Here is a 14724-nt window from a genome sequence, read left to right as displayed (position 1 = left end):
GCTTCAGAAGGAGGATAATAATTAAACAGGGATGCAACAGGTGCGAACTGGTAATGCCAGATCATCAGTTCCTGGGGCTAGGCAGAAAAACTCACTATGGCTGCAAAACTGCCCAAAGTCTTAATTTTGCTTCTGGCTGAGTCTCAATCAGCTTTTCTGTTTTGAAAGTAAATAGAGACAGCAGATAAGTAAATAGAGAGGGTCAGCTTTCACTTTCAAACCTCCACGCACCAGCGGGGTGTAAAACATCAGGTAAGCTGCCCTTCAACTGCTGGCTGTATTCCCACATGTGCTGTGCTTGGGGGAATTTCCTTGTTTTTTCAGCTTTCTACTGAAATGAACTCGCTCATGCCGGTACTGTGGTAGGGACATGCAGAAGCCAAGCACAGGTTGCTATGACTGCTGTCACAGGGGAAAGGGATGACCAACTTAAAAAGTATGACTGATCATCCATTTGACACTCCCAACACGTAATCTCTATATCCTTCTCTCCCACCAACAAAACACAGCAAGTTAAACCCTATCAAATAAAAGCCCATGGAAAAGTACAGTGTGCCTTCCCTGGGGATGAGCTGTTACTGCTGCTGCCCACCCACCCACACTGCAGCTTGGCAATGGTAACACCACCAAAATGTCAGTCTTCAAATGGCCATGTCCTGCATAGCAGCTCACAGCACACCTGGACAACATGCAATTCAAACAGTTAAATCGCTGCTGGAGACCTGACACACCGAGCTGCAGAGGTGAAGCTCCAATAACAGTGAATACAATGACAGATCAAGAGAGGCAATGAAGAAGGTGATTGGAACAGGGGCCTGGGACTCAGCAAATGGAGGGAGATGAGCCCAGGGTCAGTGTGCTGGGCTCCTCAGCATCCACACCTCAGCTGTGAGCAGGGCTTTGAGCATACAGAAAATGGTGGCTGTTGATGCAGGCTCTCAAGCATCATGCCTCTGAAAGGTCTTCTCACAGGTTAGATTTTAGGATAAAGTTTATGACTGCTCTTCATCTGAGCAAGCATGCTTGATTTGGGTGGAAATCCCTTAATTTCTGCCAAAACCACCAACCTGTTTCCTTTGAATGCAATTCAGTAGTTCAATAAAATCAGTTGAGGGGTTGGACTGAGTCATTTGGACTGAAATTAGAGCAGACACGTTCCCACAGGAAATAACTTCCTGTTAATTCCTTTCAAGATTAAATGCTTCCATGTTTCATTTAAAAATAAGGCTTCATTTCAAAACTAACAGTGGTTGTTTCAAAGCCAAACAAATGAAGACTGTAAGAGCAAAACAAAACGCTTCATATGAGGGTGACTGAACTTCTGATATTTTTGTCTGCAAAGAGGAGCAGGGGCAAATGCTTTTCTTTCTTGATTTTTACAATTTTCAGTGAATTAGTAAACCAGACATTCAAACATTCCATTCCATGGAACCTTCAACTGGTTTTTCAAACAAGCTACAGAGCCTGTCCAGGACATCTCCCAGGCATCAGGAAGGCTGCGTGAGTAACTAAAAGCCTGGAAGGTTGGCAGTGACAAGGCATGAAGGAGCTGGAGGGCTGGATTCTACTTCTGATCTGGGCTGAGCGTGACTCATGTTTTCTTAAACCTTGCTGGAGACAGCAGTAACAAAAGGTCAGCTCTGGGAAGGCAAAAAGCAAGCGAGCAGAGATGGTAGGCAGCCACCCAGTTCGGTGGGGAGGCTGCAGGGTGATGGGTGACAGAACTGACCCCTGGCTGAGCCCCAGGCCAGTGCTAGGCCATCACTCCCCAGTTTTTCAGCAAGCCCAGCATGAAAGTAGAAGGGGCTGCCTTTGGTGCGTGACTGGGATCCCCAGCCTGCTTTTCTTCATGGCGTTTCCATCCTACTCCCCTCCTTCTGGAAAGAGCTCAGAAACCAGCTGCTAAGTAAACATGGGAAGGAAACTCCTGCAGAGGAGCTTTTGACACAGAGCCACAGGGTTTCTAGGAGTGGAGTGGGTTTGCAAACTGCCAAGTAGAAACAGCTCCTAGCAGGAGAGGCTGCTGTGGGTCCCAGCCCATCAGCCAAGGCAGCCAGAGGCAGGTCACAGTGTCTCAGGCGCTGGCCACGAGCGCGTGTGCATCCTGTCCCCAGGGAGCAGAGGCAGGTCTGAGGACAGGCGCCTGACACGTGCCCGCTCAAGCCTGTGGTCCTCTTGGAGCATATTAGTGAGTGCATGGGCCACAACACAGCGTGGCTGCTGTTTCACAGTCATTTACAATTTGGCTTGCTCACCACAAATTACACAGGAGATGCTTTTTGTTTTTCTGAATGGCGCAATGCTACGAACTCCAAAAAACTCCCTGCACTGATATCCTCAGAAGTGGCATAGGGGTTCGGTAACTCCTTTCTCCAAAGATTTTTCTCTGCCAGATCCCTGCCTCCATCCCCAGATCATGAATGGTCAGAGGAGAAAGGGGACACCCTGAACCACACCACTCCAGAAAGACCAAAGAAAGCCCTGCAGCTGCATGACGCCAAATGGACCCTAAGAGTGACCAGTGTCAGGAGGGTGAGCTGTGACCGATGCTCGCTGCTCCTTAGAAAGCAAAGTCACTTAGAGGTAAGCATCTCATTAAATGGACAAATAGCAGGTTTTAGCAGGAGGAAGCTAAAAGGTTGGATAGGCTCAGAAAACAGTAGATTCACACAAGACAAATCCCTCACAAACTACTGAACACAAAGAAATTGAATACACTGCAGTCTCAATGCATAAGGGCAAGATACCATGCTGTGAGGGCTTCTGAGCCCACTCTGCTTGTCCACTGTTATACAAGATTGAATGGAAAGGTAAATACTTTGAAAAATGCATCCACAGAACTATGCACCCAAGCCACAGCACTGTCAGCCCAGGCTGCTTGCCCTTGTGTGCCTGTGGGCCCTGTGGGGGCACACGCTCACTGCAGTGTGCCAGGGCTGGCTGCCCCTGTGGCAGCACCCGCCGCCCACTGCCCTGCCAGAGGAAGAAATGCCCTCTTGCAAAGCACGTGTGATCAAGAGCAGGGAGTTCCACAAGACAGGGCACGAGAGGCTGCTCGCACAGCCCTGGCTCCACTGTTTCCTAATGTTGGCTTTGCTGGTAATGCAATGGTTCTTCAAATATATGGAAGAAATAAAATCAGCGCCTGATGATGCAATGTGAAGGAAGTCAGGAGGGGGAAACTTTAAAAAAACATCCATGCACAAGGCTATGAAAATACAACTAGCACAGCCACCCTTAAGCAACACTGTGGGGAGCAGGGACAGACAGGGCAGAGATGGGCAGTGCAGGGGCTGGGGACCTTTACCCCACAGCAAGGCTCTGCCCAGTCAGGTGTGGCATGAAAGGCAGGAGCTGGCTCTCACACAGGGCCATTTACCCTGCATGGCTTACACTGTCTAGCACGCTGCTGTTGCTGAGCTAATGCACTGCCAAGGTTTTCAGAGCCGGGTGTCTCAGCAGGCTGGCCCAGAACAGACAAATGGCTCCAAGCTGAGTGACATGCAACAGCAGGGCCATAGTTTCATTTTACCAGTGAGGGCAGAAGCAGAGAGGCAGGCTGCCAGATGCTGATGCAATGTGGGATGCTGATTTGTAAGGCTTTCTGAAGGAAAGAGAAGGAGAATTTCAGTGTCCGGGGGTGGGTGATGCAAGCCTCCCCAGCCCTGGGCTGGGGAAGAAACACGCCAACGTTTCACAGCTTTTAGGAGGATTTCTTCTTGCACATCTCAGCAGGCTGGGATCTCTGCCAGATGAGGAGTAGGATGGATGAGTAAACAAACAGCACTTCACTTTCTTAAAGCGATTTGGAAGGAAAGTGAAAGAGATGAATGAGATAACAACTGCTCTTTTTCCTCCACTCCTCTTCCCTTGGCTATGACATGCTCTGGGTACACCAGTGTGCCCAGGGACTACTCCACACAGTCCACGGCATGCCCAAGAACTCAATGATTTAACATTAAAACCAGATCCCAGCCTTCTGTACGCAACCTCCCATGGTGCTAGAAGGGGGATTGCTTCATACTTGTTCCACACCACAGAGGAGCCAAGTACCATTGTTACACAAACAGCATGTGAAAGAGAAGGAAAAAAAAGAAGGATTGGACAAATTTGTAACTGAAGTAAATCCATCTAAACTAATAACCTGAGCACTCTACTAACAGAAGTCCCTGCAGCTCCAGTAATGAATATGGACCAAGATGATATCATAGAATCACAGAATGGTTTGGATTGGAAGCGACCTTTAAAGGTCATCTAGTCCAACCCCCCTGCAATGAGCAGGGTCATCTTCAACTAGATCAGGTTGTTCAACGCCCTGTCCAGCCTGACCTTGAATGTTCCCAAGGATGGGGCATCTACAACCTCTCTGGGCAACCTGTTCCAGTGTTTCACTGTCCTCACTGTAAAAAATTTCTTCCTTATATCTAGTTTGAATCTACCTTCTTTTAGTTTAAAGCCATTACCCCTTGTCCTATCACTACAGGCCCTACTAAAAAGTCTGTCCCCATCTTTCTTATAAGCCCCCTTTAAATACTGAAAGGCTTCAATAAGGTCTCCCCGGGGCCTTGCCTTCTCCAGGCTCAACAGCCCCAACTCTCTCAGCCTTTCTTCATCGGAGAGGTGTTCCATCCCTCTGATTGTCTTTGTGGCCCTCCTCTTGACCTGCTCCGACTGGTCCATGTCTTCCCTGAACTGAGGACCTGGATGGAGTTCTCCAGGTGGGTTCTTACAAGAATGGAGTAGAGGGGTAGAATCAACTCCCTCGACCTGGTTGCCATACTTCCTCTTATGCAGCCTAGGATACAGTTCGCTTTCTGGGCTGTGAGTGCACATTGTTGGCTCATGTCCAGTTTTTCATCTACCAGTACCCCCAAGTCCTTCTCAGCAGGGCTGCTCTCAATCCCTTCATCCCCCACCCTGTATTGGTACAGCGGGTTGCCCCAACCCAGGTGCTGGACCTTGCACTTCGCCCTGTTAAACCTCATGAGGCTAGCTCTTGGGCATAGCTTAAGTCCTGTTGAAGCCAAGGTGAATACCTTCCTACAGTGAGACCCCAAAATTGACTCAGATTACTGTGCTATGTGAGGGGCTGGGTATAGAACAATAAGTGTAGGCTCTCAATCTTGGACACAAAGCTGGGAGTGTTACAGAAGGGAAGGGTGAAGCTCAAGTGATCTAGACATCTGAAGAGAGGCTCTGAAAAAATGAGGCGCAATTCAGAAAGAACATGCAAGCTTATGCTCTGCCTAAGCAGGAATGATCTGCAACAGAAATACAATAAAGAACAAACAGTTTGAGAGACAAGCATCTGGGGGTTACAGTGTGCTGGGACCAGGCTGAAGATGACACTGGACAAGGCAGACATCGTGCTGTACATGAAAGTTTGAAGAAACATGTGGGAGGGCTGTGACTAGTCCCGAATATTGTCCCCTTCCAGAAAGGGTGGGAATCAGTCACACATAATCCAAATGAAAAGTGGGATATTTGGAGGTGTAGAAAACATCTCCCAAGAGTCCTGTTGTCCTCTGGACAGATATCAGGTCTGTAAATGACTGATGCAAAGAGAAAGGAATAATCTGTTCTCTGTGCCTGTCGTGAATATGAAAGGGGCCACAGGCTTAGTCCGGGAGCCCATGGGAGGCTGAGGAGAAACTCCACATTTTTAAGGAGAGTGGAGCCCTAGAACAGAAGGTGTCTTTGGGATCTTTAAGAGCAGTTTAGACAAATTCCTTTTTAGGTACCATGCAAGTACTGGTGCTCCTGCCATGGGATGAGGTGAGGGGACAGAGGACCTCCCTGGGGCACATGATGCTTACAGAAGAAGGAGAGAACAAGCACCAGCTTTCTGGGACAGCTTTACTGAGACTTGAGAACTAACTCACCCATCTGTCTGCAAAAAAATTGAGTCAAACAGACTTTCTGAGGCCAGTGCAGAACCACTGTGATTTCCTAGCTAAACCAAGACCACTGGTACTCGCTGGGTGAGGACAGCTCAAACATGAGACCAACCACTTCTCTATTTGGCCTCTTTAGAAGACCTTGTGACATAATTAGAACTTTTTCCACCCTGTCCCATTCATGCCATTTCTGCTAATGCTTACAGTCTCACGCTACAGCACCCAAGCTTCTGCAACAAAAGGAAGCAAAGCAGAGTGTGAGGTTGCACTGCCTTTTCCAACCCAAGTGACAGCAGCTGAGGAATTGGGAAGCACTCTACAGCCTTCTGGACTAGACAAATCACCGTTTTACTACAGGGTTTGAGACAGAGAAGTATCTCCCTATCTGGAGTCCCCTGCTTGTGTTTCAGTCAGAGTGCAGGACCTGAGCAAGGGGAATGAGTTGGCTCTGTGATGGAGACTCTGAGTTCTTTCAACAAACTAGCATTTGCAACATGAGACTCAAATTTTTATCTGTGCAACCCTCCTCAAAGACCATCTACAGCTTAGATGGCCCCGACACCCTTAGCTCTGGGAAAGCACTTCCAAGGGCCTGGAACAGGCATATCACCAAGCCTAGACCTGCATCCCTGGCCCAAAGGGTGACTCTTGCCCATCTCTAACTACTGATACAAGCTGAGAACACATTCAAAGATAATTAATAATGCTCTATGGTTTCTCTATATTTTGTTCTTTTTCATTATGCTGATGAAGACACTCAAGCCTTGTCGCAATATAGTAGTACCCAAACCACATGGTGCTACCACTGCCTTTGTGTTGCTTTCTTTGGTGAGATTTTTTCCTGTTATGGTTTCTGATAGCTTTCAAATTGGCTACTTTAACAGTTAACGTTTACAGGCATTACTACCAAAGGAAAAAGTTAGTTAGAGAACAAGGAAAAGAAAGTGGCTAAATGTAACTCCACCATCAGATTGTGTTTGACACATACATCTTCACAGGAAAGAACTAGAACAGAATGGGCATAAAGACAAGGCAATTGCTTTTCATTCTTCCTACTGAATAGAAGCTGGGCAGAGATACAAGCTCCTCTTCTTTCTCAAACACATCTTTTATCTTGCTGCTAGGGGATATTTGTGGATACTGCCCAGCTCCAAGTTAGCACACCCCTCTTGCCATGGGCTGCTAAGGGAGAAATAAGTATGGGGAGAGGGAGAGAGTTCCCAGGGATAGCTGGTGTCATTTCACAGGCTCAACCTAGGACAGACTCACCCAAGCCCCCTCACACTTGGATCTATGGCAAAGTCCTTTCAAAAGCTCCCATTTTGGCTTCTGCACAGCCGCCACTGCTGCTGCACTCAGCAGGAAGCGGAGTGGGGAGAATGAGACTAAAGCTGGCAGGGGAAGGAAAGATGACAGCAAAATGCCGTCTCTCTAGAGGAAGGCTTTACAGACTACAGGCTGCTGGTAAAAGCATCACAGCTGGAGGGCATCCAATGTCACAACACACAACGCATAATTTCCTCACACACCAGGAAAAACATAGTTCTAAGCTCACATGGGAAAAAGCAATTCTAGAGAAGATACTACAGCCAAAATTTTCCAGTGTTCCTCAGATTACTCTTACTTTACACTTCTTTAAATTTTTTTATATGAGAAACAAGTCTAATTTTCAGATAAGTTTCCAAGTTGTCAGTCACTAATTCTTAACCACACTCAATTCAAAAACATTCACAGAGAAGCCAAGAACCACACAAGGAAGCCAAGGAAGCCTCTTTCACCGAAATCCAACTGACTATCTGTGTAAAATGTGATTCTGGAGTAATTCATATGATACCACAGGAGTCCAGAAGTTTTTGAAAAATTTTCCTGAATAAGTTCTGATGAAAGTTCCCAGGTTCTAAGATGCTTATTCAGTCCTGAAAATATTTCAGCTTCAAGGCAGCCAAGCACAGCTTGCTGCTTTTCAGCTCTGGACCAGCAAGCATGTTTAACACCACACTTCAGCTCTCAACTAGCATCTGAAGGAACACAAGAAGCACTTCTGGAAATCCTTCTCAAATGCTGCGAGAGTCAGCTTCCAACATTTAGGGCACATGTATGATTGCCGTGAGGGGAGCAAACTGAAGGAGCAAGTAGGAAACCCAGAGACCTGCTAGGACACTTTCTTGGTTTAAGCCTAGAGGGAAACTGGTGAGGCTGCTTAAGATGAGATGGGATCCTCTCAAGCATCTCTCTTTTGTACCTTTGGACTTGCAGGAAAGAAAAAAAGCCCTAGTGTCTGTGGTCATGGAGGAGTCTCAGCAATGAATAGAGATGATTCTGCAGAGAGCCTGGCCCAGTGGCTCTAGGAGGGGTGACCTGGGATGGACAGAACTAGTCTTCACACCAGTCATTGTATTAGTGGTAGCGATCTGGTCTCCCTATAGAGATGAGATGCAGAGCTGCTGTTCTTGCGGTTTGCTTTGGGTGACACCACTGTATCTCAGAGACCTTTCATGCTCAGTGCAGACTTAGAAGCAGGTACAAAGCAAGGCTTGCTTCTCCTCACTATTTAGAGGAGTAAAGCCTACAGCAGCATAGAGGAGGCAGAGCCTGCACCCCTGCTGCTTGTCCTGAACATATTACTGCAAAACCTCTTTCTTTGTTTTGTTGCATGTTCACTTCTACCTAGAAGGGTAATCACAGCAGCCTGGGCACACTGCCCAAGGTAATTCTGTGACCTCACAAAATGTGTGCTGCTTAACAATTTGGAAAAAGCAGGAGGAACTAACCCAGTACAAACACACTCCAAAAAGACAAAACGCTGGTGTGTGTCAGAGACAACCTCACCACACCAGCACACAACCTGCTGACAACCAGCAAACACTGGGTTCACAGAAGCTAGAACCCTGGTCTGCCTGAACATGTAATAGAGAACATGGAATTTCCCACTACTTGATGAAACCCCTGCTGGGAAACACCATGGTACGGGACCACCTATGCCTCACACAAGTTTGTCATGGTAGCTCTATCAGCTGCATCAGAGGAGAGTGGTTACCTTCAGTGGAGCACCAGTGGCAGATCCAGCTTTTACGATGATAAAATGTGCACAAATGGAAAATACAAAAAGGAAAAACGTTGGGAGAGAAAGCAGAGGAAAGTCAGCATAAGGAAAGGAAGAGGAGGGTAGAGGATGCGTCATCTGTAGTGTTTACATATGACGACACCGTCCTACACAGCTGCTGGTTAAGGGAGACCAGGAGGAAGTGAACATTAACTCTGAAATGTCAGTGCAGAGGTGAAAAGCAAAGGAGGCTACTATGAGAGATGATGAGTGCGGGAGCAGAGGGGTTAGCTCAGAAGTGCAGCCCTGTTTTGTGGGCTGGCCCACCTGACACTCATACCTGGCACCAGTAAAAAGAAATTATGTGGTGAGAGAAAACACAGGGGACAGGCGACTTGCGTGAAGCTGGGAGACCTGCAACAGCTTGTTCCCCATTACAAATAAACACAGTTTGTCAAAGGCTAGCACAATGCTCTCCCCTCTCCCTTTTCCACCATCCACATATGCTGCACCTTGAAAATTTTGTGTTGTATTCAACCGCCAGCAGGTGGAAAGCCAGCCAGGCACAGCACACCCATCTTACTCATGTTGCAGCAGGGAGACACTTCATGCCAAGTAAAAAGGCAGCACACATTACCATCCCCTTCCCCTGTTCTTGGGAGCCTACCACAAAACACCAGATGACTTTGCTATCTTGCAGTCAACACACAAACTGAATTGACAGCCAGCCTCTGCATTAACTCTTTTCAAACCTAGCAACACAGCAAGGCGGTGAGCAGCTCAGCATAGCCAGGGAGCCAGACAAAACCCTGGGCCAGCCCTGCTGCTAGTGGGGAGGTGCCTCCAGCCCTGAACCTGCCCTGGTTCCATGGGAAGATGTAGGAGCAGTGCTGATATTGTGCACCAGAATAAATGCTCTTTGATCTCTGATCAAAAGCACTGAACAGGAATAAGGAATACCAGCTTTTGGAAAACCAAAACCAGAAGCATCTGTTGTGCAATGGAACATTTCAAATACAAAACATCCATCCATGTAGTTAAGTCCCTCAGAATTACGACAGCTTGCTATGGATGACAGGTGTGAACTGGACTCAGCCCCTCTTCCCACTCCTCCCATTCCCACAGCTCTCCTCAGAGGAGGGCATGCTGCCCATCACCTCATGGCCTGGAACTGCCTCGAGCCTTCTTCCAGGAGCTGCTGGCTTTGCTGGATTAAGGCTCCAATCACTGGCCACAACATCAACTGCACAGAGGACAACTTTCTGCCTAAGGTCCCATTTATTATTCAGCCATTGCTTCACCCACCCCTGAAATCAGTCACTATTCAGATCATACCACTCACTAACCTGGCAGCCAGGGGCCAAAAGAAATATAGTGGATAGAAACTGAAGACAGACAATGCACAAGACACAAGTCTTTAACACTGAGAGTACTTTGCTGAGGGAAAAACATAGGCAGGAACATCACAAATTTTACACAGTCTGTAGTCCTCAGCTCAAGTACAGACATCATTCCAACAGCTGTACGCTGGGGAAAGCTCATGTGCCTGGGGTCCCTCCAAGGCCCCAGAGGAATCTTCTCCTGTGCTATGGGCAGATGCACCACATGGGCATCACAGTCCTTGCAGGACTCATCCCAGTCTTCAATCTCAAAAGCACCACTGTTTTGCTGACAGCATAAGGCAAAATCAGAGGAATCTCCCAAACACCCAGGAGAAGGCTGCACCCCAGGGAGACAGCAAGCAATATGTAAGGAGGGAGAGTTTGCTAAGTTGAAAATTTGACTATTGTACTCAGGTAAAGAACTGTGTTTTGGAAAAAACCTGCAGCGGGAAACACTCAAGGCTTTTCTGATAACTACTGCTGTCCTCCTGACACCAGCTGGGCCCTTTGGCCAACACCAGTGCAAAAAGTGCTTCTTGTCAGACCATCACTCCCACCTCCCTGCTCTGCACCCCTGTGCTAGCTTGGTGCTAGCTTGGGTGGACCACCCAGTGGCTGTTGGTCCCATGGAAGCACATGTCAGGAGTGGCAAGCTTCCCACTGAGCCTCCACGGGTGAGTACCCTCAGCACAGCCTAATCAAAGCAAGACATTTTCACTGTCAGGCATGGAGTCACACACTTCTAGCAACGGCTAGGCCTTAAAGCAAATGAAGCCTGAATCAGAGAGATGTATTAGGTGTTTGCAGTCCTTACTCGACATCAGAGGTTTCACTGCAGCTTGCCCACATTTTAGAAGAGTACTTTTAGCATGTGGTGGTTGTGAGTACTAGAAGGCAACACAGAGCAAGACACGCAGGCGTTCCAGCCTGCTTCAGCAGGAGCCATACCAGCAGCTGCCCTCAGTGGCTGCCAGGACAGGCTGTCAGTGTGGACCACCGCTTCCTTCGTGCCTACTGCCAGGGATTTCCACTGTGGGGCTCACCGCTGCTGTCCCTGCTCCGGCTCTGGGTCAACCCCAGGGTCCACAGCCCTGAGGCATGGGACGGTGCCCATGGGCTGCACTGACAAGGCAATTTACCACGGTTCATTTTCCCAATGGCAGCTAATTTTTCAGTTTTGCCTGTTGATTTTGTTGCCCCTCCAAAACACTTCGATGAAAATGAGGACAGCAGTAATGCCCACACATTCAATGCAATAGATAGATCTGAAATTCAAGATCTCTTAATCTTTCTTTTTCTCTGCTCCTGCAGACTGGGGTTGAAACTCCACTAGGGCTTTTCTGTGCTTCTTCAGCCTTTCTCATATCCTTGGAAAGCTGTGGCAACTGGAAACATGCCAGTCTTCCCATAGACACACATAAAGAAAGGCTGCACCACAAAGTAAAGATGGGGCAACCTTTGCTGTCACTGAAAACAAGCTGGTCAGGACTTGGAAAACTTACACAAGGGTAAGTTACGCAGATGTCATACTGGGCGGTGCTAATATTTGATGATGAAAACCACACAGGATTCTGTGACTGATGATGCTTTGAAAAACAGCTCCCCAGGGACAGGTTGCAAAGCACAGTCCCATGTCTGAGCGAGAGGGGCTGGAACAAACACACTAATGAATGTTGTCACATAGCGTCAGCAGGCTAATGGAAAGTTCCTCCCTGAATATGCTGTGGTAAGTCTTCGAGTCCCATATTGGCCTCAGCCATGAAATTACCGCAAAGTCCCCAGGGCCAGGCTTAGGCAGAGGAAGTGAGCTTTGGACTGCACAGCAGTTGAACACATGAACTTCCCATTCTGCTTTAATCTTCTGAACACATACTTCATATTTTAAAATTGGCAGAGTCAATTGGCAGAGTCAAATGCCTGCACCCATGCACTCCAACACAATGCAAATTCAAAGGCTAGAGATAAACTGCAAGTATTTTGAGTTGTGACATTGCTAGTGTGAAGCTTGTCAAACACTTTTCTTTTAAATAAACTAGGAAAAGGAAGCAAGGGAGAAAAGGCAGGTAAGAATCACATCCTGCTGCTTCGTATGGAGTGCAGCTGCTTCTGCACTGGATTTGTTTCCATCCCTTCCTAACAGGCTGTTAGAAGAGAGAAAGGAAAGAAAAGGAAGGACAAGACCTTATGGTGGGTGCCCTATTAATAAACATATTCGTTGCAAAATCATATTTCAAGAGCTAAGGCTACTTTTGAGAAGTGCCAAGAAACGAGGAAGAAAATGAGCCCAAACATGGCAGTGATCGCATCCGCTGGTCTGCTGTGCTTAGTATAAGTCTGTTTTTTGACCAGGGGTAACATGGTTAAATACGGCTGAACAAAAACTCCTGGGGTCTGTAGGGAAAATATAGTGGAGATGCAGCCATAAATATTATTGCAAAGAAAAAGAACCCCCTAATTTAAACAGTGCTTTCACAGCTCCCAAGCCTGGTTGAGGCTGGTGGGAACTGCAGAATGAAATGTTGCCACTTGCCGACTGCTGCCAGGGCTCCTCCAGCCCAGCACAGGGCTTGTGGCATCACTGGGATCCTGGCACAGTGCTACAGCACTGGGGTTCTCTCCCCGCCATGCTCCAGGTGGTATATTTACAGATAAAATGATGGAAAGGCAGATTTACCGTCCCTGGCCACAGTCCTTCAGTGCTGCCACTTAACAGTGAGTCACGCAAGCTACTGTATCCATACTTATAGAATATAATGTAATTAATAAAAATAAATGGACTCCACCACCACCAAGTGAAGTGCTTGTTCAAAGTCTGTAAGTATCCAACTGCAGCCCCTTATTGATCCTGTATGATCCTTCCCATTTTAACCCTGTATTAATCTAAGTAACTGGCAAATTTTGGGTACTGGGACTGACCTTTTCTGCCCCTGAGCTCTATTTGTGGTAGAAATGATAATTTTTTGTTTGAACAAAAAAAGGTGGTTGTTTTGCAGGTTAAAAAAAAAATGCTGAAATTGCTGTTGGTAGATCTTATTTTCTTCTTGCAATATTTTCTTGTTTTGTTTGTTGTTTTTTTTTAAATATACTTCTTTTTAGATCTTTTGCTGCCTCTGCACTATATGGGATGTCACAGGAAGTCTCATTTGCATGCTTTAAAATGAAGATTGCTTAGGCCTTTTTTTGTGGTTAAAGCCAGGAGTTTAACAAGTGGCAGGCTTTGCGTCTGGGGCTGTGGGGTTGGAGCCGCAGGCCAGTGCAGGTTAAAACGGGGCTTCTAAACCAGCCTGTGGGAGTGCCCAGGGAGAAGCAGGCTTTCTGTCTATAAACAATCCCTGTTTGCAGCTGGTGGTATGTATTTGTCATACTGGTGTTGCTGCATTTCAGGGTGACTACAAGGTTTGGTCCTGCTTAGGGGAACAGCTGGATCAGCAGGGGCTCTCGCATGCATGGCTTAAATTAATGTTAGTGTAGGGACAGTCATTTGCTCTTCCCTGGGGTCACACCAGGGCAGGGTGCAGAGGAAGGCATATGTCATAGAGGTTAATAGGTCTTCCCACACAGACCAAGTCCTTAATTGCTTTTTGTAGGGAGGAGTTTGTGGAAAGTACCCCGTCTCCTTTACATTAGTCATGAGGAATCACTACCAAGGCAGGCAGAAAACCTATATGGGCTGGGGACACAGGAAAGTAACGCTGGGGCTGTCTGGGGCGTTTAATTCCCGCAGCTTGCCCTGAACCTACACCAAAGTGTGCCCTGAGGGGCAAACAACCCTGTCAGGGGCCAGCCCTGAGCAGGCAGCTCGCTGCTGCCTCCATCACTGTCCTCCCACGTTTAGCTTCGCTCCAAGTAACTCCCTCCCATTTTCCTCTAAGAAGCTCTGGGTTTGACTGCAAAAAGCCAGGGGAGTGGTGGGTGGCTTTGGGCTGGTGATGGCATGTTCTCCCATATCAGCAGCAATATGGTTAGGAGCTCCCCAGCAGCTCAGCAGTTTTCTGGAGGCAGGCACAAGCAGGTTTCCCTCTCTCTCACCCTGGATTAAAGGCATGCCAAGCACCCACTGTACCGCTGAGAATTTGAAAGATGAAGCAGAGTATTAACACAACAGTTCAGGTTTTTTAGTTTTGTTCTTGTGCCCTTTCCAGTTTTCTGTTTCCGTTCCAACCCTCTGCAACACACAAATATTTAACTTTGGTCTTGTGCAGCTGGAAGAGTTGAGGCTTCTTCTGTAGGTTGGGAAGAGGAGGAAGAAGAGCAGAAGCAAGACTAAAGCATATAAAGGACATTTTCCATGTATCCCATCCCCAGCAAGGGAGTACAGCAGAGCTGGCAGAGATGTCTAAGTGACATCTGCGTGTGTCAGAATTTCTTTTTTAAATAAACACCAACAAAGAACACTTTTTCA

Source organism: Numenius arquata, chromosome 8 (assembly GCF_964106895.1).
Source record: "Numenius arquata chromosome 8, bNumArq3.hap1.1, whole genome shotgun sequence".
NCBI lineage: Eukaryota > Metazoa > Chordata > Aves > Charadriiformes > Scolopacidae > Numenius > Numenius arquata.
Note: the sequence above shows the minus strand (reverse complement) of the source record.